Source organism: Tyto alba, unplaced genomic scaffold (assembly GCF_018691265.1).
Source record: "Tyto alba isolate M040663 unplaced genomic scaffold, T.alba_DEE_v4.0 Super-Scaffold_1000006, whole genome shotgun sequence".
Classification (NCBI taxonomy): Eukaryota; Metazoa; Chordata; class Aves; order Strigiformes; family Tytonidae; genus Tyto; species Tyto alba.
The window spans coordinates 3294139-3320220 of record NW_024881272.1 but is presented as its reverse complement, the minus strand read 5'-3'; the positions used below and the strand labels follow the sequence as shown (position 1 = coordinate 3320220).

Sequence of the window (26082 nt, the reverse complement as noted above, 5' to 3'; positions counted from 1 at the left end):
TTTATTTTTATTTTTTTTTTAATCTGAATTCTGGAAGGATATCTTATTTCTTAGATTTTTACACAGAAAAGTACTAGGTATGGGGATGTTAACAGGCCTTATAAAGATGACTGCCATATGTTTGCAGTAATGTACGCTCCCATCCCCATTTACACTCGCCTTTCATAGATTTGTACCATTACGGCTGTCGCATTTAGGTGACTATGTGCAAAAAACTATTCAAATACAAGAAGCGATGCGATTTCTGCAGCTATATGTCCCATACATAGATTGCAGTAAGTCTTGGTTCAGAGTGACTTGGACATCAAAAGAGTTGCTGTATACCAATGAGTGACTTCAGCAGTGTTGCTTGAAGTTATTGCCAAAGTAAACCTTTGCAACGTATCTGGTGCAACATTTTAGGGGATGTGGAAGGATGCAATGAACAGAAAAACAATGGTTCTGTCCCTGAATTGTTCTTTCGGTTAGCTTTCAACACTCCATCCTGGACCATTTCAGGAATAGGTGCGTGTTTAAAAAGTTGTGGTTTTAAATCCCACTTTTCTTTTGTGTGGCAGGGAGGCAGGATCTTTTGACTGTGAATTGACCTACATTATTTGCCTTTGTACTGGTGGTCCAGGAGTCTGCCTGGGTTACACAGTTTGTTGTCCTAAACTTTGGTACCGGTGGTAACGGCAGTTGTGTTTGTATTCAAAGCAGCTCTCCAAAGGTTGGTGATTTATTTATTATTATGGCAGCTTCTGAAATCCTATTGATAAAAATGGGTACAATTTTCATGTTTGTAAAACAAACAGAAAATCTTCATCTTGTCATTTCTACTGTAATTCCACCCTTAAGTCTGTAAACGTATGATTAAAGTGGGTGGAATTTCAGTTTACTGGTTTATGGGTGGGATAATAGTAGAGAGTGACCAGAAAAACGTTTTCTGTTTGTTTTTTAAACTAGAGACACTTACATAATGATGCGATACACAACAATGGTACATACATATGGATAAGATCTCTGCAACAGAGTATTAATAGAACAGCAGAACAGCAGCCCTTGCCCCTGTGTCTGTTGCTTGCTTCAAAGGAAGGTAATTCTGGAGTGAAGAGATGCCAGTGCCTACTGATTTAACTGGAGTATTGGTCCAGTCCTGAACAGCTGTTAGGCAGGGCTCTGGATTAGAGATTTGGAGAAATAGATTTTTTTTTTTTTAAAACCATTATGAGCTCTTAATTTTTTGTCTGAATAAGGGAAAACCATTCTTTTTCTTTTTGTGGAGCACTGTTTATCTGTTTGTGTTTTGAGTTGTTTGCAGAGATTAATATCTTAATGAGTGGCATGTACTTAGTAAAAGTGAGGCCCCATTTTTGAGTCGAGTGCTATTGCTAACAAACCCACCCTCTCAAACCAATGAACACCTCTGAAAGCATCAGGGTCTTTCCTCTTAGTCTGGATGTGGCCTCAGTTTGTTTTTCTTCTGTCTCTCTAACAAAAAGTAATAGGCTTTTTCCATCAAGTTTGGAAAAAGATAAAAAGCGAGTTCACTTGAACTATGTATTGAGTAGGAAAAATTTTCCAGGATCTATATATACAGGTGGACATTTTCCCAAAAGCGTGTGTTACGCATTGAGGCCGTAACTATGTTGCTGCTAACCAAAATTCTAGCCCTGAACGTATCTATAAATACCATAGCCTCACCCCTTTGACTTCATGAAGTGATATGTAGCTGGAGTCATTTCATACATCAGGACATAAAAGGACCTTGGTGAACTTGTGCTTTTACAATAAACAAGGAAAAGTTTATCCAAGTTGCCCAATAGTGGAGTTTATCCACACAAAGACAGCTCTTGAGTCAGTGAGGAGGCGGGAGTTACCTTTTAGACTTTTCTCCTTAGGATTTTTATCTCATCCCATCCCAAGTTTTTATTAATAAAAGCAAAACAACTTTAGTGTGATTATGCATGTTTGGCAGACAGACCTTTGCATTTTAGAGTCCCGGCTAAGTAGATTTGCAGAGCACGTGCAATTCAGGATATTGAGCAGGGAGACACAGAGGAGGGAACAAATTGCTCCCGTTTCTTATGGTGACAGCAGCATTTTCTGTGAACTTTGCAGGTTTCTAGATCACGTGCTGATGTTGGTGTGCCATTCTTGAGGAAACGGGCTTGTTGAAGTTCACCATTCTATTTGGAGAATTCCTTTTAAATTGCTATTCAGTAAAGTTCTGAGTACTGAGTATTTGCCCATCTCCACTAGAAGACAGTCTGAGGGAAGAGTCGGTTGGTAAAACAAAACAAATGCTGTCTTTTTAAGGGCTGGTAATGGGCTGTAAGCCCATTTCAGCTTCAACTTTGAGGAATGACTAAGATGTTTCTCTGTTCTGGCAATACCCAGTTTGGATCCTGCTGCTTCATTTTGTCTACAGGCCTGCTCATCTCAGCTGCGTCTTAAAGGGAGTGCAGCTGATGTGCACTAAATGTACCGACAGAATGTGCAGGAGTATGGTCTTCTGTTGCAGATGGATTTACACAGCATTCCATCCCTGGGAAGCTGCCTTCAGCAGCAGGCTGTTCTCTGAAGTAGGGTGTTTAAAATTGCGGTTTGGGCTGCTGATCGTGGTCAGCCATGTGATGCTGGAGGACAGGGTACTGTTCCTTTTCTTCCAGTGCATTTGTGCTTGGTACGTACGCACAGTAGCTGTGGTCTGGTGGATGCCCAAAGGCTCAGCTTTCTCTTCTGAGCCTTGATTTTTGCAGGAATCTGAACTAGCAGAACTGGAGCTGCTGAATAAGTCAGACTGAATCCAGGGGAGCAGATCTGGAGGCTCTCCCCATCAGCCCCACAGGCACATATAGAGGAGAAACTCATACGAGTACTTCAGGGACTTACTTTATTAGTGGGTGAGAGAAAAGCCAACTGGGATTTTCTAGTACTGTCTGTTGTTTTTACCAATCAAAGTTCTTATGGACATAGTTGTTTTTTCTTATGATTTATGTTTATAAATTATTACCTAGTTTTCAGGTGTGGGAGCCTATAATTTGAAAGACCCTGGCCAGTGCTACTGAAATGAAAATCAAAACCTCCCAATGGACAAGCTTCTGAGATAATTTCTGTTGGTTTTCCTCTGTTTAAAAAAAAAAAAAAATAGAGGAAGCTGTATCCATTCTGCCTTGGTCATGTCAGATAAGGTATATCTTTGATATTAAAAAGTCTTGATGCTTGTTGGAGGAGGGGAGTGCTTCTTTCTTTTGTGTCAAACATTGCAGCGGAGGATACTAATTAACCAGCAAACAAATTGGGTTTGGGGGAGTTTGCTATCACAGTGAAAATGTTTTGTTTGGAAAAGCTGCGCAAATTACACCCGCAGGCGTTCACGTAGAGATAAATCAGCCCCTGGCTGCCCCAAATCTTCCTGTTTCAGTCTACAGAAATATGCCAGGAAAGCTTTTGAAATGGCAACAGCCAGTCTGCATGTTCTGGAGCAGATTGTGTACTGGAGACCGCGGCACAGCCCTGAGCAAAGACGTCAGCAGCGAGGAGTGACTGTCATCCCCGACAGAAACAGACAGACTCCATCAGCATGACAGACCGGCCAGGAGTGACGCAACACTAATGGGCAGATCATGATGATTGTCAGCTCAGAATATAGGGTTTGTTTGTTGTTCTTCCCCAACGACAGGAGCTGACTCTGAGGTGGATTTTCCTATAACTAGCATTCTGCATCTTTGACATTTTGGCAAGAGTGAGACTATTTCCTAATAAAAATAAAAAAAAAAAAAAAAAAAAAATGGAATTAGAGGCCTCAAGCTTAGTAACAGCATTTAGGAGAATAATAAATGCTCAGCCTTGTGAAGCTACGTTTAGTTGTACATTTATTTGGGGGTTTTTACAAGCATAATGGAAAATTATGCACCTGACTCTTCACTGCGTTGCAGTGGGATTCAGGGGACCTAATTTCCCTAAGACTATGAAAATCCCAGGCTTTGTGATATAATTTTTGTTTGCCTTTACACTTCTGTACTAGTCTCTGAGCCTTTTTTTGTCCACAGCAAATGCTTGATTGCTGAGACAGAAATAGTTTAAAACCCAGTGATTTGAGGGGAAAAAAAAGCTGGGGCTTCTTAGATGTGCGGAGGCTGGATGAAGTAGGATTAATCTGGCACTAGGGCAGAAATCTGTGAGAGAAGCCATGTTAAGTGGCTGGCTGGAGAGAGGAGGGGTTCAGGAAGTCAGAGTCACTTCTTCAGCCAAAGGGGGATCAAGCTGACACCTTTGTGACAGGGGTTTTTGCCTGATCTCTCCCGCAGACTCTGGTTAGCTGTCATGTACTTCCTCTGCAATTGCTTGGCATTCTGCGAGCTCATGCCTTAAAAAGAGACTCTCAAAGCGAACAGCCTTCCAGAAGGTCATTAGAAATCTAATACTACAATTTAACAAGGTTTGTGAGTTACCTGTAACACAAATAACAGTGCTGACGACTGCTTTTCAATTATTAATTTTTGTACGGTGCATTGTTGGCCATTAAGATGGGCTGTCTATGCAAAGCGGTTCCATAAAATGCAAATTATTAGCTTCTATGTGGGTCAGAAAACATTGCATAGTTGGTGTAACTCTTGTAGTTAAATAGACTCCTTTGTTAAGCAAATAATTTAAGCACCGGTTACTCTGAGCAGTGTCAAAAACACACATGAATTCTTGCTGAGTGTAAATAAAGCGTTTCAGCTTTGAATGATGACTGCAGGATTTGGCTTGAAAGCTATTCTTGGGCCACGGGCACAGCCCAAAGCCGGGGGACGTACATGGCTCCGCTCCTGGAATGGCGTCAGGGTGGAGGATGACTCACTCACCCCTGCAACTTCCTTGTTGCTCCAGAAAGGTAGTGATTTATTGCAGGTCTGTGTCAGCAGTAAACAGCCGTCCACCCGGCGCTGATTCAGCCGCTCTGAAAGTGGTAGTTAAGGATGCGCGCCCCATCTTTGCCTCCTCGGTCCCTCCCAAATCCCTTCCCGCCCATGCAGCTGCGGAGGGGGTACGCGAACACGTAGCCCTTCCTCCCCCGGCCTTTGACTGCCGGCCAGGCGGCCCACGCCGGGCTGCGAGCGGGGATCCTGCTCTGGCAGATAGACGCCCGGTGCGCGCCGGCGTCGAGGTTTGGATGGCGTTCCTGTTGAGTCAGGGAAGATCGGCGGTGCGAAGCCTGCGGGGCTTGGTCTTCTGAGGGCGCTGAGGTTGAAGCAATAGCAAATGTGGCGGAATCAGCACATAGCGCTGTTGCTGCTGGGTGAGAAATGGGTCCAAACCCTTGCAGGCCCTGCCCTGGCCTTCCTTTGTAGGCAGAACAGGTTGGGCAGCAGCATGGAACCAGAGGAGACTACAGAGAGGAAGGTGAAGTTCACTGAGAACGCTCATTAAGTGTGACAGGCCAAGGACTCGTGTTTTTCTGGGATTTATGTTGCCTTGCAGTACACGAGGAGGAATTTCTTTGCTCCTGTTATGATTAATGAGAGTAAGGCAAGTAATGGTTTCACTGCTGGCTTTTCCCTCCTGCCTGCCCTCCAAAAGAAACCCCAGGGTGCAAAAAACCACTGTTCTGAACACCTGATTTTGAAATAAAGCACGCTATTTCAGATACAGGAATGATCCTACCGATGTCAAAGGATTGTGATAGAGAATAACATCCTAATGGCGATACCTCCTCCCTTCTACCCCACGTTCCCTACTGCTATCCTGGGAAAGCGCATGAAGAACCTACTTGCGGTTTTCTGTCACCACAGCCCTTATCTTTTTAGTGGAGGGTAAATACCAGGATAATTGTTGTGTTCCTGTATTTTTTTTGTCTCAAGTCAAATGCAGAAGAGAAGACTCTTTTTTTGGGGGGGGGCATTTTTGCATCAGCGTATGCTTTGAAAAAGCATATAACAGGCGGCTGTTGGCCATAATTAGTGTCAGCCACTTTGCGAGACATGGTCTCTCGTAAGCAGGAGGTAAGTTTTAATGCGATGCTTGTTGGAGGCAAGGATGGAAGATCCCAGGTGAATTAACCATGCCAAGGAAACAGTCCCCCAGAAAATCTGCTGAGGATTTTCTGAGTGTATGGGATCAGCCCCACTTTTGATCTTGGTTGTGACTGAATATCCTCAGGAATAAAAGCCACAACTAAGAATAGAGGTGGCTCTGGAGACTCCTTGGTTTCGCTTTAGTGGTTGCTACCTGGTGAATCTCACTGTCCTGTTTGCTGACAGATTCTCTTAATGAGTAAATTGGTGACCTCTGTACTTTTGGCATTCGATTCCCCATTCCTCTCCTCCCGACCTATAATTTGCCATTCTTTCTCTTTACCTGCTGCCAGCTCCTGTGACATCTCATGGACGTGCCTGAATTGTGTTTTGTATTGAAACTGTGTTATTGCTTTGAAAATACTGAGTGTGGTTAGGTGTAAAAAAAAAAAAAAAAAAAAAACAACCCCCAAAAAAACAACCAAACAAACAAAAAAAAAACCAAAAAACAAACCTCCCCCAAAAAACCCACAAACATGTGAGCTTCACAGTCTGCTGCTTCTGTGCCAATAAAGTCAAACTCTGTGAGTTGGGTTTGGTATCTGTAAGGTCTCTTCCAAGTACAAACTGAGCTGAGCTGAGGTGCTGTCTGTGGGAATGCTGATTTGGCCTTAGTGTCAAGGTTAAAAACCCAGTGTTGCAGGAGATGCAGGGACCTTTCTGTATCACCAGACTGCAGGACTGGTTTTGTATCTTGATTTGAATGTCAAAAAAGAGATGGAAAACAGAAGATGGGAGTGACTTTTGCCCTTAAGGTAACGTATGCCTCTTGGTGGCAGGGATTGCAAACTGGCTTACTGGTCTCTAGTTCTTCATTCCTACCTAGTCATTAACCAGCATGTCTAGTAGGTTTGAGCACTTGGTTAGTCACCAGAGGTACTCTAGGACAAAGTTCAAAACTGATGGAAATTAAAGTGGTGCCATGTTTTTTGTACTTACCTGGAAATTTAGGAGTATAGCCTTGGTGCTGGTGTGCAGCTGCCTTTAGCAATTCTCCTGTTTTTATCCTGTTTGCGACTTTGTTATAGATCTGTACCAGAAAGGCTTGGATGAAATGAGTGCCCTCAAAGAAAGTTTTAGGGAGTATTGGGAAGTGTAAAGGAGAATGAGCATGCACCAGAAAAATCAACTTCAAAGCTTGAGGTAAGGAGGAAAAAATGTACCTGCTTCCAGATATTGCTGGCATAGGAGAAGAGTGGCACGGTGCAGTGAACGGTGCATCAGGGTGGGAGCTAGGAGACCACAGCTCTTTCTCCTGAGAGGCTGTGGGAGCTGCTGCGACTGGGGTTGCCCATTCAGGCTCTTCGCAGCTGCGACTGTATCATTGTGGCACACGGCATGATAGGACTCCAATCTTGTTCTGTGCCTTGTTATCAGAAAAATAAAAACAGGTCCCTTTTCTCGGCTTTGAAATGGCTTTTGTTCTGTTTTTATTTTTTTATTTTTTTTTAATAGAGTGAAATCTGGATTATCTTTCTAAATCCCTTGATCATCTTGAACCTCAGTAACTTAATTCTGTTCTCATAACAGATTTGCTTTTCAAATACTATTTTTAAGTTCATAGTTACGAAGAAGAGTATTTCCCATTGCTGTCTATGACAAGTACTAATGCTCCCAATTTAATCCTGGGGCTGGGGTGTCCATGGCTATTTCCTGATGGCTTTTGTAGCTGTTGTCTGTGTGCTTCTGCAGGGTGAAGACAGCACTGATTGATTGCAGGTTTATATTGCTAATAACAGTAAACAAGCAATTCTGACTCATTGGTCGTGGAAGATAGAAGTACAATCAAATATTGTGGCTATGTTAATTTGTTTACATATAGGGAAATTATGTAAATATCAGTGCAGATTAGGTTTAGCCCCTGCGTGTGCTTGTATTCAGTACCCTAGGGCCAAAATTGGGTACTGCTGAAGTCACGGAGAATTTTGCTGTTGAGCTTAGTAAGCCTAGGATTTAGCTTCTGAATGTTTAGAGGCACAGTGGTTTTTAATACTGCTAAATGCTGTAGAAGAAGGATTCTTGTGGCTTTACATTACCATTAAAGCCATAATTACAAATGGTTGAAAGGACAAAGTAAGCTGAAAGCACGTCTTTCTGGTTTTCTGATGCCTTCTTTAGAAGCTGTACAGCTCCCCTGCACGTCTGGCTTTTGGTTGTCCCCCAACCTCAAATCCCCTCCTCGCCCCCCCCCCCCCATCCCTTCCTACAGCCCCTACCTACCTTCTACAATCTGAAGCCTGCAGGCATCTTAGGTTTAGCATGGACTAAAAATTAATATTGAAAAAGAAGTGTAGAGTCATGGTTGGCCACTGTGATGCCCAGCAAAGAAGGTACTGCATGGGCTCTCTCTTAGCCAACCTCACCTGCACAGCAGTGCTAACTCTTTTCATTTTGGGGTGGAAGTAGGGCCTGGGCGTGTTGTTTCTTGGTCATTATCATCAAGAGCTGGTATCACTAAGCAGAGAAATGGTATTGAGAGTGGGAATAGTATGTCTGTTCATAAATGTATTGAACAAGGAGGTGACAAGGTAGACGGCGGGAGATGAAATGTGAAGAGCTAAACAGCTGGTGGCACGAGGCTGGAAACGTGAGCAGGAGAAAATGAGACATGGACGAACAAAACCAAGAGGAGCTTGCTGTTGAAAAGAAAATTGTGTAAGGGCATGTGTGTGCTTTGCATTACTATCTGAAGGTGTGTGGTCAAGGGGGCAGAAATGATCAAATGCTTCCTTCTCCTGTTCTTCATAAGGAATAAAAGCTTTCCGAGCGAGAGGCCCAGAGCTGTTTTCTGTAGGCTGCGATGCAGGATGCTGGGCTTCGTGTTGCTTTTCCTTTCAGAGGTAACAATGCAGGAAGTGAGCCTGTCAAAACAATGAGGACAGAGCCTGCTCTCCAGCAGTGGGCTGTAACCATAGGTGGTGGTGCCACATCCTAAAGCTGGGTCTTGGGCTGGTCACCCCCCAATGCCAGTGACGCCCCAGGTTCTTGTGGGAGGCACTGAGTAGTGCCTGGCTCTGTGTGCACCTGTCTCTTTTAATGGGTGAGATATAGCGGGGTGGATTCAGCCAGGAGGTTCTCCATTTGAATCATACTGAGCAGTACCACTAGCTGTGGGCGAGGGAGAAGAGGAAGGGAAGGATTTGGTCTCCAGTTAGGGTTTTTCTGCAACTCTGAAATGTTAAAGACCAGTCAAAAGAGGTTGTGAATATTCCAGTTGTGAACTGCAGTGATTTTGCTTAATGTGCTTCACTGATTCATCCTGTCATCGTTTCCAGGTGGAAATGTTAATATTCCACTTAAGAGCAGTATTTCTTAAGATCTCTGGCTGCACCTCTTGTTTGTTCCCTAAACCTTCTCTCTTTCTACCACAGACCACTCTGATAACTGGTATTATAACAAAATAATCACCACAATCACTGCTTGTGCTAGTTTCCTGCTTCTCAGCAGTGCTGGTCTGTACTCTGGTATTTGAAATTGCAAGACAGACAAATAGACAAGTGTGCAAAAGGCAAAGCAACAGCATGAGAAAATAAGAAATTGTATTTGATTAGAATCCTTTTCATCATGGTACCTTAACTATAGCTAATCGGGAATATGTCTTTTGGGGCAGAACTAAGGGTAAGGATGAAATTTTATGGATGAGCCTTTCCTTGTTGAACCTGGGATGGGGCTTGATGGAAGAAACAGTAGGCTTCTCATGGCACTGGCATATTGTTGCTAAAGTGGGGGCAATGGCTGGCCCTGCAAACACTGGCTGTGGGAATACATCGACTCTCATGATTTCAGTAACTTTTACTGGTTAATGGTCCTGCTAACATGCCTCCTTTGTTAGGATCAAGGCTTGTTTGTGTTTCTGTTTTATGTCCACCACCCTTACTGTCTTGTGTTGCTCAGCAGACCTGCAAAACCCAAACCAGCATGAATTTCCGTGGGGTTTCATGTTGCCACTTGTGTTGGCACACAGTATATTTGACAGGAGAAGTACTGGCAGGACACCAAAGAACAGGAGCCATCTTGTAGGTCAGCGGATGTAATGACGGTAAGGCACTGTGCCTGCTGCAGCAGGGCCTTGTATCCAAGACTAAATGCTTTAGTGCTGGTTTTGAGTAGAGAAGTTCATGCGTGTGTAGTATCTGCAAAGTCCTAGGCAACATAAAGTGGTGACATGAATGTCGTCTTTATTGGTTTAACATTTTAAAGAGTTTCTAAATATGTAAAATGCTAAAAGCTTAGACTTAAAAAAACCCCCACCTTTAAAGAAGTTCTTTGGTTAACTTTACCTGTCAGTCAAAATGATTTTATTACGGAGCTTCCTCTCGCCAGCACTAACACCATTTCCCATTTTGGTTTGCTCTTCTTAAATTTCCCCTTGCCACGTTACTTACTACGTTATGTTGGTGCAAGGGAACTCCAGGTGAGATCAGATGTCGTTCTGGGGAGCAAAGTCATGACTTTGGCAAGGAGGTTGGCTTCCCAAAGCTCACAAGGCAGAGAGGAGCAACCGGGGTGAGTGGGGAACAGGGAAATGGGCAGGAGAGCCCGATAGGCAACCCTGTGCCGTGGTGATTGATCCATGTTGACTTGCTGTGTTGTGTTTAGTGCAACTTCAGTTACTCCTTGAATTGAAGAGGAAAAAGTTGTCCTTGTACTTGGGTTGGGGTAGGAGAGAGTGTTACACGGTGGTTCCACTGTTTGCATGATCTGTATTCCTAGATCAGGTAAAGATTCCTACCCTTTCCCAGGTATCCGCTTTTGGTTTCTGTTAGGTGCAGGATGAAACGAACCTTTAGTCTGACCTGACGTAGTTATGAATAATTCTGCGTTGTCAGCTCATCTTTAAAGTCTTTTGTGGGCTTTTGGGGTCAGCATAGAACAGCTTAGGGAACTGGGAGGTTCCACTGCAGGCTTTCTGGAGAAAGAGCTGCCTCTTTATTTGTTTCTGTACGTCCCCCCACTGAGCTTATTGGATAACAACAGTTCTAGAAAGCGGAGGAATATAATGAAACTTTGCTGTCAAATAAGAAAAAAAAACAAAACAAAACAAACAAACAAAAAAAACAAAACAAAAAAAACCCCCAAACTCTTTCTGCTGTGCATATCAGAGCAGAGGGCTGACTGAAAAGGTGGAACCTCCTTTTCCCTGTGCTGTACTACTTGTCACTCGGTTTCCTGTATGCGAAGTGGTATAAGAATGCAAACCACCTCTGTGCAGCACATGGTGGTGAGCGAGTAAAAGCTCAGTGAAATTGCGAAGTAATTCCCCCATTCATAAAAAGGAGCAACTGTTCTGTTGGTTTGCAAGGGGGGGGTTGCCTGTCTTCAATTTCTTTTGCAGTGTTTTCTCATCTTAAACTAGGATGAGTGCTAAAAGAAATGCTGGTATTTTTGCACTCTGAGGAATGATGGATTATCATCCATTGAGGGACTGACTGTCTAATTGAAATACTGAATTTTGAGCATGATGAGTGCACTTTCTCCTCGTGTGTTGTTACTCAGTGATTATGGTGTATGAATGCTTGCTAGTAGGAAGACTCATTTTCATGTTTATACACTTAATGATTTATTTTGGTGAAAACCATTATTTTTAGTCTCTTTTACACCAGTAGAAAAATGAACTTGCTCTTAGAGTTGGCCACATTTTTTAAGATCGCACTTTTTTCCCCATAAAAGTCTCCAAGTAGCGTTTTCCCTCATGTTTCCTGCCTCCTTACGTTATGCACATCCAATCAGAATACTATTATTTTTAAATCCAAATTTAACTTTTATAATGAATTAACAATGTATTCTGTTCTCCATCAGATTCCTCCCTTATCTGAGGACAGCATATAACAACAGAAGTGATTAGCCAGCAGCTCTTTGAGCGTAAAGGGTTTGTAATGTCCAGCCACCTGAAATGCCTCTGTTCTTTTAAGATGAATGAGTGTACTGCAGCCTGTGACTGCATGCCATCCTTCAAAGTCCTCTCCTCAGTTTTAATTACCACCAGACCTGGTTGAGGTTTTCTTGCAGTTTATATGACAAAAATACATGTCAGTTTTGTGAATTGAGAGTAATGCCTTTGTGCTGGGTGTGTGGTTGAACAAGTGTGAGTCTAGTGTATGGTTAGAGCTCTGCCGTTTCTTTTCTATGTTTCTGTCTTTCAAACACGTTCTCATCAGATTTTTTTGATAAGTGAATGCTTTATAAGCCAAGTAGAATGTATTTTTAATCATTTGATGTGAACACAAGTAAAAATACAAAAGACAAATGCAAACGTATAAGAAAATACCTGTAGTAAGGGTTGTCCTTATGTGAATTCTGGTCTAAGTGAATGGAAAGCGCTGACTATTTGCGCATGTGTGTGTATACACATACATTTTTTTCATCACAGAAACTACTGGTCATGGCTTGGTGACGATACGAAGTGGTGTTTGACTGGGTGTCAAAGCCAGTGGCGGGAGGCCGTTTGCTGCACACCATTTGGATGCGGGTTTATGGCTGCAGATGCCCGTCTGCAGCTCCCACCCCTTTTTGCTGCTCACCCGTTACCACGAGACTGTGCAAAATCCTGTGGGTAAGATGACTTGCACAAAACATTGATTGCTGCGATACCCGTTTCACTCTTAACGCTACTTAGTCATGGTATCCACTGACGCAAAAGAAATTATATACTCTGGGCAGATGTGAGAGCAGTAATAATATAAAAGCACACACTTCTGAAAAGGAACTCTAATCAAAGACACAAGTGTCCGTAGCATAAGTTAAATGTGATAACTGAAAGTGTGTTTGTAACGTTAATAATAGTGTTTATTGTAGCTTTTAAATAAGTAGCAGCACATATGAAAATACAGTAGGGCAGGTTGCAGCGCAGCCCAGCTGCCCAAATAAGTACCCGGTGTCCCCTCATGTCCCTGAGGTTAGTGCTGGTGACACAGAGACACTGCCTGTAATTCCAGGTTTGGTACCTTTTGCATGTTCTGAGTGAGTGATTTATGTGCAAATTGAATCGGATCGCCAAGATTATTGTAGTGTCTGTGCTTAAGGATGCGTGTACTGGTACGTAAAGATTTTTGGAGAAGCAGGGGGGTATATGCACATAGGCCATGGCAGCACCAAGCGCCGGGCTTTGGTTTGGTTTCTACTGGCTCCTTTTCTTTTGCCTTGCGCACCAAAGACCCGCTTACCCTTAACTTTCACTTTCTCCCTCTTTTAAATGTGTTAATTGGCCTTTAGCCAAAAGATGTTGTTGCCGAACCCCTTAGAAGTGAAAGCCAATCTAAACATTCAAGTGTTGTATATATTCAAGCACTTTGTCTGGAGTGATCTTCAGAAGCGTGAAGCAGCTCCAACAGCAAATCTGCTTGAGCATCTCCTGTGGTTTGGAGCTTTGGAAACCCATCCTGGTTGTGTTTGCGGTGTCAGCAGTTGCCCTGCTCTCCATGGCTTTCCCTTCTCTTTTGTCAGCTTTGGGAGGGAGCAAACTTGAAGCAGAAGGAGAAGATAAGTGGAGGCTGAAATGAATATTTAATCGGGTCTAGATTTATTTCACTGACAAATAAAATCACCACTTGAGTTCTGCGGGAGGAGCATTTGCCAGGGCCTTGCCAAATACTCCAAAAACGGAGCTGGAGAATGTTAAACACAAACCCCACAGCATTTCATGGGAGTTTATTCTGTTGTTTCAGTAGTGACTCATCTCCAGAATGATCCATCCACTTCAGTGTGTATATGTGGGGGGGGGGGGGGGGGGGGGAAACCAAACCCTGACAAAGGTCTCAGAGCCACCTACAAAATGCAGTGTCCTGTTCAATTATTAGTTAAAGCACCTGAGTATCTTGAGCCCTCAGGCACTTTTGAGAGTTGTGCTGGCAAAAAATGTTTGCAGTCAAATCTTGTTCACTTTTTGTGTTACGCATCCTATATTTCTAAGAGAGTGTGGGATGAGAAAGAAATGGTAGTTATGGACAGAGGAAGAAGTGGTAGGTATGATTTTCTTTTTCTGGATGGACAGGATTGTTGTTTTTGAAATCTGAGGGGTTGTTAGGGCGTCACTTTTTCCCTTCTGTACATCATCTCTTTGGCTAACTGACCTGAAAATGAAAGATCAGCTTTTCAGCCTGTTTGTTAAATGCTCCACTTCCTGAGGTGGCCATTCAGAAAGCTGAGGGCTCCTGTCTGGATTTTCCTCCTGCCCCAGCTCATCATCCTCTGAAGGCAGCAATGAGTACAAAAACAGGAAGGGGGAATGATAGTGTGGGAATAAAGTGAGCGCTGAGTTAGCAATGCCAGAAGGAAACAGCTTTCTGACGGCAGCCTTGCTTCTGGTGAAAAATAAACCAGAGGTGAACTGACTTAAAATACTTCTGAAAATGGAGTTCTCTCTTGTCATTTTTTTCTGTGACCTCTTTCTACAATTTTTTGGTGCAATAAAGTAGACAGAATGCCCATTGTATTAACTGGATACTGGCACTAGTATTTCAGCAAACACCTACACAGTATATATGGACTAAATTATCTAAAGGGCTTGTTAGCATATCATCTGCATGCAAAAGAAAGTGATGATGGTGATGGAGGCTTCTTAGAAATTGCAGGAAGGACTCTGGCTCCTGTGTGTTGTGCTTCTGCATGTGAAAGCTGCTGCTTTTCCCTTCAACCCTATTTTTTTTTTCCTTGTATCGTTCCCTAGATATTGTGCAAATTCATGGAGTGATATATATATATATATATATATATATATATATATATATATAAAATCATAATATTGCCCCATGGAATTGCTAGAAAAGTAGAACTGTATTGTATGGCAATATGTAAGATGGGATGTGAAAGCCTGTTACTGCTTTACCACTTTTCCAGAGCTGCAGAGCCTGTCCCAAGGGTTTGGAGGGGACTCATTTGATTCATCAGATGTTGCACATGCTCCTTTTGTGTAGGTGCCGGGTGGTCATCGCAGCTGCACTTTTCACTCTTCCATGGGTCAGAAACGTTTCCCTCTTCAAGAGCAGTGTAATGACAGAACAAGCGGTCTCCCCTGGCTCTCCGTGTTCAAATGAGTCAACCCATAAATCAATAGCACTATGGCTAATGAGTCGACTGTGAAGGTTTGGCAGGGGAGGAAGGCATCTTGCAAATGCTGAGAACAGTGTCAGCCAGGGTCAGGGGTCTGAGGAAACTGAGTCAGCGCTACCATGTAACTTTTTTGCTGTTTTCTGGTTTCATATTTCAACTGGGAAAAAAACCCTTGAGTGCAAAACTCCAATACTTTTGGAAAAGATTGTCTGGGTGAGAAGAAACTGTACAATGGCAATTCCTTCCTAAAGGGAAATATCATCCAAGCGACCTGCTTCAGGCTTGTTCACTGTGAGCATGGTAGTTTTATGTGCTCATCTCCAAGCAAGGAAGGGCCCAACTATGGGATATGGGCACCTCTGCCTCCAAACCTTCATAGCTTGTGATGGAGTAACAAGCAGTGAGATCTAAAGGGTAGTATGTGAGAAAGGAGGGCATTTAAACAAAAGACTTGGAAGTAAAACCGCTCAACATATGCTCCTTCTGTCTTTTGACATTAGTCTGGTCCCATGCAGAAGATTTCCTGAAGATATGCACAGTGATAGAGGCAGAGCTTATTTTAGAAGCAGCACGGTAGAAATTAGAGTGAAGATTTGTATTTGACTGCAGTTTGACATGTGTCAAAATAAGATAATATCTCCTAACTAAGAAACATTTTATAACAAAAAGAAATGAACCATTGGGAATTACGGTAAATGTATGGGAAGCTATGAAATTTATTTGGAACAGTATATCCTCTGGGGTTGCAAAAAAGTTCTGGTTTCAGCAAGAGAAATCTATATTTACGTGAAGAACAACATGATTTAATGGTTACCATCCCTTTACAAGGGAGCTTTCTTTAATAAAATAGCTGCCAGTAAAAATGCAGATGATGATTTGGTCTGCCTCACTGAGAATTTACATTACTTGAATTAAAATAAGTGTATCCTACTTTGTGCAGAAACTGAATAACTACTTGTGCCATGTCCTTATCAGCTGTGGAGAAGACTGAGTAAGCTGGAGGTAGATTCAGTGTTTTCCTGTCCAGCCCCACGTGTCCATCTCTTGGCCAGGAGACTGAGGCAGGGTGCCTTTTCTTAAATTGTGGATGTGAAGAGAGCCTCCAAAGCCAGTCCTCTTCTCACAGCGACCAGTGGAAGATGTGCTTTGGAAAAGGATGAGGTTGTTGTTACATTTTGCTTTCCTTTTTCTTTTCATGTTTTTTTTTTCCACAAAAAAGGTCCATGTTTTTTGAGCAGGTTTTTTTGTTGTCATTTCTTTGTTGTTGCTTTGGAAAATTTAAGATACCTTTTCCCCTAATCTGTCCTAGGAAAATTTAGTAAGATGTCCAGCCAATGCTTTTGTGAGGTTCATAGAGCACATGAAATAATGGTAGAGCAAAACCATCCACCAGTAAAAACACTTGATCTACAGAACAAGTTGTGCCTGAGAAAAGTTGAGTAATGCTTGATTTGATTTTGTTTTGTTTTGCTTTGGTTTCTTGGCTTCCAAATCAGTGTTGAAAAATACCTGCCAACTGTAATTATTTTACTGGAAGCTTATTTCAAGGTCTAATTTTACTGGAAGCCTGAAGGAGGGGAGGACACCAGAGCTGGAGAATGGCATCTGATGTTGAATGATGGCAATGTCAGACATACTTAAGATAAACGAACTTGTTGTTAAACAAAAATAAACACACAATGCTGCTTTTGGTCCAATGTGGTGAACGGACTCCATAGAAGTACTTGTAGCAAGCTGGCTGTTTTGCTTCTGGTCCAAAAGCCTTTGCTGGTGGTTTTGGTTGTCTTTCAGCAGAACCTCTTGGCACGTGTGTAACTTTGAGCCCTGAAGCTGGTTGTGGTTCAAGTGTGTGTGTGTTAAGTGCTTTGGCTGAAAAGAAAATCAGTACTACCCTGCTAAGGAGAGTGAAAGTATTAAGTTGCTTTAAATACTGACTTTCCTTAGTGGGATTCAGGATTGCTCTTTTCAGTTGTTAAAATATCACCGTCTTGCTGGTATTTCTTCATCAGGGAACCTTCTGAAGCAGTCTGAGCATTTCCAGATGGGTCTGCTAGCACCTTCATTGTCCAGGTTTCCTCTTAAGGAAGAGAGAAAGAAAGGTGGGGGGGATGCAAATTTTTTGGAGTGAATCAACCCGAATTGCAGGCTGTGTGGGAAAGTACTTAATTTCTTCCACAACCTTGACTTCCATGGCTGGAGCATCACAGATGTGCAGGCACAAAGTGGTAGCTGCTTGTGAGACAGGTGAGTTACACCTGATGGCTTTGTGTCAAGCGGAAAAACCCAGTGATTATCTTCACGCCCGAGAGGAATGATTTGAGAGGAAACATCTCTTGTTCTTAAAATTTGAATTTTCTTGATAGGATTCTAGTCATCCTTCTGCAGTTCTCCTCCCTGTGTTCAGGGTGAGCTGTATTCATGTTGTGGGTCGTTTCATTGAGTGAAAGGTCAACCCCCCTTTTTAGACCCCCAAATCTTTAGGTTAACTTTCATCAACAGTTTGTGTAGCGTGTGCGCCTTCTGGTTGTGTTACCCATCACAAAAGCACGTGAGGAGTTCTAACTGCAGTACTGATACTTGCAAAATATTTCTGAAATTAGATGATAAAGGATTGATGTTTCAGATGTGCTTTGTGTGAAGTGTTTACAGAGCAGAAGGGTTGTGGCAGGAGCAGTTAACTTTCTGTTTTAATAGTTTAGGCAAATATGTTTGGGAACAACACAGTGGGAAACTATTTTCTTGTTGTTCTCAGGGGAAAAAAAAAGAGCAATTCAGTGTGCACTGGGCAGGACAGTGACGGTGCTGGGCATAGCTCAGTTTTCTAGCTTGCTGTGAGAATAAAGAGGGATGAAGAAGTTACATGGGGAAGGGGACTCTCTCCTCCCGTGCTCGCTTTTTCTTCTGGAGGAAAAAAACCCCAAGCCCATAGTTTTTCTCAATTGATCTATTGAGAATAAACTTGAAAGGTACTTATAAACCACAAGGTTTATCTGATTTGTCTGGTTAGGCAAATCGGCAGAATCTGTTTGGGGGAAGAGCCAAGGAGGGTATCGCTGCCTTTCTTTTAAACTTCAGGTAGAATCTTAAAATTAGAGGTTGCTGCAAGTCCCCTCCAGCATGTTTCATATAATTTGATATTTACGCACTGAAAGCCTGTCTAGACTCTTACTGGTTGTGTTTATTACATACAGCGTCAACCACTGCGTGTCTCTCCTTGTCAGTTTGTATACAGGAGATTCATCCGGATTTGTCTGCATCTCCCTTTTCCCCGTAAAACTACCCCCAAAAGGCTTACCCGCTTTTCCCCATAAAACTGCTTGTGCCAGGAGCATCCCAAGCACCCGTCTCATCTGTGAGCACGGTACGTTTTGCCGATGCTACGGACTTGCTGCATAGACCTCAATTGACTGGATCTGCTTTTATAGAACCATCTTTCAAGCTGAGGGTGATTCATTGCGTTGAGGGGCTGAAGGCTGATCTATTTTAATCTGGAACCTGCTGCAATTATGTTTAGTTGTCTGTTTGCCCGTATGTAAAATGGGAATTGTGGTGCCCTCCATCTTCTGAGTGGTACCCTCCATCTTCTGAAAACCAGTCCTGATGCCTAAAATGAGCAGCATTTTATAAGGACTGGATGATAGTAGTCATAGTGTTTATCGTTAAGCCATTTCTGAGTTTTCTGACGGGTTCAACAGAAGTAAAATTAATTTTAGTAGGAATTGCAAACTGTCTTCTCTTTGACCTTGTGCTAGTATTTGTTTACCTTCTATTTTATGCTTTAATGATAGGCTTTTTGGAGGAGACTGCCCTTGCTCTGTGTTTACACAGTGTCCAGCACAGTGTGATTCTTTCCCATGCTACTCCTACGTACTACAGATATTTAAGTAATAAAGAAATTGCATGCAGCGCTCTCTCCTACACAAACTGATTTAAACTGTTCAACTCCTCCTTTCACCTGTCTTATCTGAAACCCTGTGAATTGTGCCTAGAATTGTTTTGAGCTTGTCAGAGCTCTCTGTTGCCTGTTTGGTAACAAGCAGCACTGTTTACTTACGTACTGGTAAATCCTTTCTATTAAACAGGAGCAAAAGCTGTTTTCTGTGTTCTGAGGGCTTCAAGAAAACTTGAGTAATAAACAATTTCCCTTTTTTCTAAATGCTGAAATAATTACTTCTTGTCTTAATCTTGCAGAGGCATCCTTCACCGTACATGTGTTTAAGAAAGAAGCGAATCCAAAATCTGTAGACAAGGGATTAGGAAGTCAAATCCCAGTTTGGAAGGTAGATATATTTATTCTCTGTGTTCACACTTGTTTACAATAGATGCGGTATTTGGGTTTTTGTCTATCCGTTGCTGCTTCTGGAAGTACTTTGCATATTTAATTAACAGTCTCACATTTGAATTATTCCCCAACAAATTCTTGCTTTCCATTATCGGTCTCTTTTTTTGCTGCTGTCATCTGAAACTCTTTCTTTCAAGTACAAGAATTAAGCAAACACTGGAGATCGTGTTTCTGCAGGCATTTGTGAATGCAGTCTTCACAGCACTAAAAGGCTGAATAACTGCAGAGTTCTCAATTGCTTTCTTAATAATTGTATGAATGTTGGTCCTTATGAGGCTGAGTACTATGAAATGTAGTGTGTTGTCCTGCACATCTGCATAGAAGCTTGTGAAGGAGCTTGTTTAATTTCAGATATCACTGACCTGCCTGGCAGTGCTTTTCAGATTGCTGTCTGTAGTATTGAAATGAAATCTCTTATTGCCAGTGCATTTGAATTATACAACATGCTGGTTTTCATGAATGGCTGGAAGTTAAAGGCTGATAGTGAGAAAAAAAAAAATTGTTTTTTAAGGGCAGTGTCTTCCTTCCTTTACTTATAAACAAAACACATGCACACAAAAGGGAAAGATTTTATTTGCTTTTGGGGATTGGAAGCCTACCAAAGCAGTGATAATTGGCTTTATTGACTTTTCCCCCTCTGATTGGAAACAACACTTCTTATTTTCCTCTGATTGTGTTTCTTGTTTATATGAGGGGCAGGATGCACAGAGCATAAATCCATGAACCCAGCTAGCCTGGTATTAGGATTTCCTAGTGCAGACTGAAAAATGTGTTGTCATGACCTGGACGAACATCTCTGTACATCTTCATCTGGAATCACTTACAGCTCATGAAGCTGAACTAATTGGTTTAAAAAAAAAAAAAATATATATATATAAGGGGATGAGGAAGTGGTAAGAGATCTAACAGGAGGGCTCCACACCTCTCTCTAGGGTTGAAAGTCCTCATAGACTTGAAATAGGTCTTGGCCAAAACTGCTTTGTGTGCCTAGAGTAAAAGGGAGAGCCAGGATGCCCTTGTGGGTCCTGCCAAGGGTGCACAGACCTTCCTCCCTTCCAGATCATCTTTTTTAACAGGAGTACCCTGCAATAAAATGGTTGTGTAGTTTTTAAGTTAGTAAAATTTAAAACATAGAGTTAAGATTGATGGGTGTTGTGTTTTAACCCTGGTCAGCAATTAAGCCCCATGCAGCTGCTCGCTCGCTCCCCCTCAGTGGGATGGGGAAGAGAATCAGAAGAGTAAAAGTGAGAAAACACAGGTTGAGATAAAGACAGTTTAACAGGTAAAGCAGAAGCCATGCACGCAAGCAAATCAAAACAAGGAATTCATTCCCCACTTCCCGGGGGCAGGCAGGTTCAGCCATCTCCAGGAGCTCCGTCACACATAATGGTGAATTGGGAAGCAAATGCCATCACTCTGAACGTCCCCCTCCTTCCTCCCCCAGCTCTATACGCTGAGCATGACACTATATGGTCTGGGATGTCCCTGGGGTCAGCTGGGGTCAGCTGTCCCGGCTGTGCCCCCCCCCAGCTCCTGGTGCACCCCCAGCCACTCACTGGTGGGCTGAGAGGCAGAAGGGCCTTGGCACTATGTAAGCACTGTTCAACAATGACTAAAACATCCCTCTCTTATCAACACTGTTTCCAGCACAAATCCAAAACATAGCCCCATAGTAGCTACTATGAAGAAATTTAACTCTGTCCCAGCTAAAACCAGCACAATGTGGAGTTTTCTCCTCACTAGGATTTTAATTGCTGAATTATAATAGCATCCATTTTTAAACATGCTTTTGCAGCCTGCAGTCATTTTTCTTCACCGTATTCCATGCTTGTAGACTACGTATAGATTCAGTATTGATGTTAATGGTATGAGTGGTGCCCTAAATATCTTCATACACTGTCTGTGTATGTCAAAAATGTTTAACCTTCATTTCAGAGGTCTGATATTTCTTTAGCAAGAAAATAATTGAGCAGTATGAGAACACGCTCTCTCTGAATACTGAAGGATGCCTTGTAAAAGAAACTCAAGTGTGTGTTAAACAACTGCAGTCAGATACATTTTTTAATTTAATAGGAGAGCTCATTTGAATGTTGTCCCGAGGGAGTGCCACTTCAGTGAGCATGTTGGTTGACTCGTAAGAATTAAACCATTTCTATTGGAAAGGAAGCCCTATAGGATGTCATGTTGAGCAGGGATGTTCAAAAGTGTGTGTGAGTATTCGAATTTTTTAGTTATGGATCTGCTGTTACGGTAAAGCTTTGAATGAGGCAGAAAAATATGATAATCCTTGATCAGGTGAATAAAAGTACAGTAATGGGTGGTTATGTAATCTAGGCCATACTTTTTCTTTTTTATTTTAGAAGTTTGAGAAAATTTAAGGAGATTCTGTGTATTTCTTACTGTTTTCTTTGCCAAATAAACATTTAAGAAGCTGTTAAATAGATTAATATGCTGTATTGCTATCCTGTTCTCTGAATTTTATAACCTCTGATACTTCCAGGCATACATTTTCAATTGAATCTGAAGCTTGTGCTTCTCAGAGTGTTTGGGATACGGGAAGTGTTGAACACAAAATGTTTTTTGGTTTTCTTTTTTTTTTTTAAGTTAGAAAGTTAGTTGTATTTTCCTCCCTCTCCTTTTGTTCACCAAACCCCGTTACTGCTGGCAGTGAACACTTCTTGCTTGTGCCTAGAATCCAAATGCTGCTGTCGCAGTTCCTGAATGGGCTCATACCCCAGCTTTTGAGGTAGCTTCAGGAATTTGAGAAGACGTTTAATTTGCAATTTCAATTTATCACTGTTTGCACAGAGCTTTTATTCTCTGGCCTGCCTTCCTGTTACATGTTTACTTTTCACAACTTGAGCACCTCTGGCTCTGCAGATGAAGTTATGGCTGTTTTTTAAAGAGGGGGAAGTTGTTTTTGTTTTGGCTTTTTTTTCGGAAATACAAATGATTTTAAAAAGTGGATAATGTGCTGAAAAATTCTTGTATGCCTCATATGCAATATATAGGGCAGACTAGTTACCTATGCAGAATCACATCTTACTATATCAGCTATGAAATCATTGTTACTCCAGTGAAAAGGTGTTTTCTTATTGCATTAAAAGGTTGTGCCCCTTACATGTTAGCAGAGATAACCGATTTGGTGATTATATTCATGGTAGTTGTTGACTATATGATCTCATACTTTTTGGCTCATGAGAGATTATTGATAAAGCACAATGAATAAGCGATGTTATCAGGATGCCTGGTAGGTAGAATTTTTTAAGATGCTATGTGAAAATGAATTTTACTTAGTCTGCTAAAATTTACTTTTATTATGGCTTCCTGTTTACATTGCAATAGCATTTACACCTTTAACTGATGCTCCCCAGCTCCTTGCTCACCTTCAAGAATACTTGGGATTTTACAAGCCAAACAGGACATGATACTTTTCCCCCAGAGAATTTCTACTACAATTTTTTTTTCTTGGCAGAAACCCAGCTTTTTCTTAAAAAATATATCTGCACTTATACAATGAAAAATGCTACAACTTTTTCTTGATCTTTCTGTCCAATTACTAATTATATAATTTGTATAAAAATATCAGACATAAAATGTAGCATATTGCCATTTTAAAGGATAAACCTAGTGTACTATTTTTTTTTTTAAATGCCATTTAAAAAAAAAAGTCATAAGCAGAGGGATCTACCATGTATACAATTCTGTAAGAACATCATTCCTAGGATAGCCAAATCCCTAAAGCTTTAAGCTTCTCTTTGATCTGGGGGATTAGTGAAGATTTCCATTTTTGCATGGCAAATTTTTGGGCTGTTAAGGATGCACAGAGGAGCCATGTTTTCATGGGAGAGGTGTCATGTAGGAGTAATATTGCTCCCAATCCTGCTCGGCGTGTGCGGTCCTCCACCCTGGTTTGCTCGAGCCGTTTCAGATGGGTTTGAACATTCATCTCGAGCTCAGAGGACAGCTCTTTCTCTGTTCAGTGGCTCAGGAAGATAAAACCCCATCTATTTGATGACCCAGGCTGTCACCTGCAAACCAGGCTCAGTGTTGAAGCAACTTTATTAATGCTGAGGATTTACGGGGCGGCTGTTCGTGGGGGCCAGGGCTGGTCAGACACGTTTGGGTGGCATTGCACAGGGTTGGATCGGAGGCTCTCTGATGCAGACAGGGTTTTTCTTCACCTTTGCTGAAACATTTGAAGTATTTTTAGCTATTATAATACAGTTCTCTGCAAGGGGAATCCTTAAGTCCTGGTGGAATTACTCTTTTGCCTGTGTTGTGTTAGAAGAGGGTGATTCTCACAGGGTATACAGACTCTTACAGAAAAAGTCCATCGTGTAATAACCCACGCTATGATTGGTCTCGTCACATACCTGTGAGGATGCTTCTAGGAGAACAATTTAATCGTAATGAAAGCTACAGTAAGAGAGGCTGTGGAGACACCAAGAAGGAGATTTTCAGGTGTAAGGAGGAGAATCAAATATAAAATGATAAGACATTAGTGGTATTTAGAAGAAGATAAATGTTTAGTAAGCCAAAAACATCTGTATGTAAGAGGAGTGATTTGTATCAGAAGTTTACACAAATCAAATTGATATTTACAGTATAAATACTGTAACATGCTTGTAGCATCTCTTCTGGTGACGATCATGAGCAATGCAAGATTCGTGCTGAACAGTCAGGGTTTGGCAGTCCAGTGGGCTGTGGCTTTGGAGAAGCTTCCTCTCTGGCCAGAGCCATTTTGAATGTAAAACCAAATGATAAAATAGCATCAGGCAAAGGAAATGCTCAAATAAAGAATTGGAACGGTCTCAGAGGATTATCAAAAACATCATTTGCTATTTTCACGTATCCTTCAAGAGCTTCAGAAGCGGCGTGGATGTGGTCAGCTGGCGCAGAGCTGTGATCCCAGCCTGACCTCTCTTCTCCTCGCATGACTCCGTGGGCAATAAGCTGGGGCAGGTTTGGTTAGCGCAGGACATCAGTGTTCTCATTTGATCTCATTCAGTGGTACGGTTGCTCTTCACCTTCATTGTAGGTCCCCAAATCATCATCCTTTGTTAGGCATCCATTGGTATTGTACTTGATGAAATGAGACAAGCTACTTTGTCATCATTGGTGGTTAAAGCCCAATTTTGTAAATAATCTGTTTGCAATAGGGCCTTACACTCAGAGCAGCTGCAGCTCTCCATCTGCAGGTAAGAATCAAGGAGGTCCTCGGTGAATATTTTTTCATGTTTTGGAAGGGCTGTTATTGGTAGGGACTAAAGTAAAGAAATTAAAGGTTGTAAAATATATTTGCTGAGAGACAAATATTTTTAGGTGCAGAGAGAAGTCATGCAAGAACTTCCCATCAAACTCCACGTGTTCTTTTGTTATCTAAAGCAAGAAAATGAGATTCTGCTCAGCAGGTGAGAGGCATATTTAAAGCAGTGGTAAAAACAGACAAGCAAAAACGTCTAATACCTTGTTTTATGACATCATGTTGAACTACTTTCTTGCTGTTTTCCTACAATTAACTGTTGGCTTATTTTCTGCAAGGGATAGCATAGACAGTATTTATGAATGGCATGAACAAAGTTGTTTGTTTTGTTTTATTTTATTTTTCATGTAAGTTTTTTCCATCTATTGTAATGTGAAGCTCTAACAGTAGAAGCCTACAGCTAGGTAAGGATATTATTAGTATCTGAAACTTTCTGTAAAATAGTTCATTACTGTAGGTTTCTCAGCATGTATACTTTGTGCTTGTCTCCCGCTTTAAAGTCTTCGGTAGTGTGCAGTGTGAAAAAGTTTGTTTTGCATAACAAGGATACTGGTAGTGCATAAAAAATGCTTTATTCCTAATGAAAAAAAACTTCCAAGCAATACAGTGCTAAAACTAGCACTCCTCATAGCAGATACCAGACTGATGCTCTTGGACAACTGTGTTTTAATTAAAACCCATCTTATTATTAGTTGCAATCAAAGATATTTGTTCTGTTGCAAGACATGTCTTGACACTTGAATTTGTTGCTCAGCCAGCCTGTTAAATATAGTAACAATGCTTTATATTTTTAATCTCATGTTTGAAAACAGTATGGCAAGCATAACCCTAATTGGATGCAGTTATTTCTTTGCTTGGCATAGTGCATCTGGAATTTTGCTGTGATTTTCTGTGGCTTTTTCTTAACCTGAACCATTAGAACACAGTGCAGCAGAAGCTGCTGGCTGTTGTTTGGCTTCGAGAAGAAATTACATAAATCTGAAGGCCTGGGTTGTTTCTGTCAAAAATGAAGTTTTCCCAGGTTTACTGAAAATTCGTCTCGAGTTGCTGGGAGTCCCCTGGCTTTTAGAGAGTTTGACATGCATATGTTGCAAGGGTTATGGGCTCTTCCTCCCCCAACCCTGTCTTTCCTATCCTACAAGCATTTCTTCACATCTTCTTGGAAGAAAGCTGCAGAAAAACAGAATATCCTACTTACTCTCATTTAGAAGTGCCATACAATATTATTATTTAGGGGGGGAGGTCTCATTTGGATTAATATTATTCAAGCTCACTTGAGGTTTAAGTTAAAGGCAATAAATAAATATAGTTTTTATAATCATAAGTATTTGCAACAATTTTGAAAATTATTTTTCAAAACAGTGTTAGGATGATTAACAGAAAAA

The 26082-nt window shown here is 41.7% G+C and overlaps 1 protein-coding gene across 7 annotated transcripts in view; it reads left to right on the top strand.

Annotated features, from left to right (window-relative positions):
• CUNH1orf21 (chromosome unknown C1orf21 homolog) overlaps positions 1–26082 on the top strand; it is a 132752-nt gene that overhangs the window by 4291 nt on the left and 102379 nt on the right. The window contains exon 2 of one of the 7 annotated variants that reach the window (XM_042807654.1): positions 19281–19369. The exons of the other annotated variants lie outside the window; for them this stretch is intronic. The gene's annotated coding sequence lies outside the window, so the exon portion shown is untranslated. The remainder of the gene's footprint in view (positions 1–19280; positions 19370–26082) is intronic. 7 annotated transcript variants of the gene reach the window in all.